Here is a 1,707-nt window from a genome sequence, read left to right on the forward strand (position 1 = left end):
CGCACGGCGAGCGCAGGGAGTGGAGCTGGCGGGGGTTACTCGGAGGTAAAACTGCAACTTCACTGCAGCGGTCGCGCTTCCTGTTCTCCGATTGCCCATCCTGGTGTCAGGGCTTAAATGTGGAGGCCAGTACCCGGTGCGGAGCGCGCGCTCCAGGGAGGAGACGTGCATGTTTTCTGTTGCTTGGGGTCACCTTTGCGCTCGCTGTCTCCTTGGTGCTGTCGCTGCTTGCCTGGACCTCGCCGTACACCCGTTCATGCTCCGTTTTCCTTCCCGTTTTTCCATGTGCTTGCTCCTGGAGGGGACGTGTCTTCATTCCAGCTCCTCCCCAGCGGTGCTGTGGCATCTGCCACGGGGTGCTGGGTGGGTGAGTACGTACCCTGCCACTGGCGCTGGGGGGGTGATGCCCCATCTACCGCTGCCGAGGCCAGAAGGGCGCGGGGCAGCGTGTAACATTCCTTGTCTGCTCCTTTCCCAAGGGCACGAGCCCGCTGCACCCTGTGCCAGGTACAATCGAGTGTCTCATGGGAGTATAAAGCCTTTTGGTTACGGAGGTGTAAACGGGCAGAAGGAATTGTACAAACTGAGACAGTGGGATACTGGTTAGGTGCTGCTTTTCAAGTTGGTTTGATTTGAAAAATGAAACTGTGTCACTTTTCTTGTTCTGTGCGCAAAGTTTGAATCAAAATACAGGAAAGTGGTACTTTTATGGAATGCTGTAACTGGTGTTTGTTGGCTTAGTGTAGTAGGTTTTTTGGGAATTCTTTAAAATTAATATTCCAGCTGAACTTGGCAGCACTGCTGTTAGTTCTGAGACAGAAAGGATCTTACGTGGAGCTTTGCATCTGCTGGTACGTAGTGACCTTACAGCAGTTATTGACATTAGCTAACAACCACTGACACCTAAGACAGCGCCATCTCTTTGGCTGGGCAGTGTCCCAGCTCGCCCTGGGGAGCAGGTTGCTTCCTTGAGGAGCAGTTTGCTTCCTTAGGGAACAGTTTGCTTCCTTGGGGGGCAGGTTGCTCGCCTCCCTTGACACTGCATTTCACTCTGCTGACTGTGGTTGTCTCCAGGGCAGATCCAGCGTAACATGCGGTCCCATGGAGGAATGTGGCAGTTAGAACACGGTGACACAAGCGCTGTGAGTGAAGTGCCGGTACAGTCAGTATTTTGGGTTGGCTGTTGCAGATTTCAAGATCCAGCGTGTCATCCTCCGAGGGAAGCATGTGGTAATATCTGGTCATTCTTGTGCAAGGTTTGTCTCCGTTGGGTTACAATCCAGTGATCTCCTCTCGACGGAGCTCGGTTCCCTGTTGAATATACGTGGAGCTCCCCGTGAATGTTTCGGGCTACGGGGTTGTATCAAGTGCTTTGCTGGGTTTACTACTCGGGGGTTCAAGCACCTGTAACACAGACGTGGGTTTCCACGGAACAGAGCCCGTGTTTCCCATGCTCCCGGGCAGCGTCCCGTCCCCCTCCTCGAGGCGTCCTGCTGCAGTATTCCCTGAGTTCCCCGTACCCCAGCCAATGGTGCTGAGTCTCCCTGCCATCCCCTTCCCTCATGACCGGCACGGCAGGTTTGTCCCGCACTGAGCGTTCCTTCCCTCCCTATGCTTCCCAAGCATCGACGGTCCCTGGGTGGGTGTTGCATTAGGAGTGCAGAAGCGTATCACCGAGCCTTGTCTGGGCTTGGGCAGACACTCTGT

The sequence above is a fragment of the Eurypyga helias genome, unplaced genomic scaffold, assembly GCF_000690775.1.
Source record: "Eurypyga helias isolate BGI_N326 unplaced genomic scaffold, ASM69077v1 scaffold12778, whole genome shotgun sequence".
NCBI lineage: Eukaryota > Metazoa > Chordata > Aves > Eurypygiformes > Eurypygidae > Eurypyga > Eurypyga helias.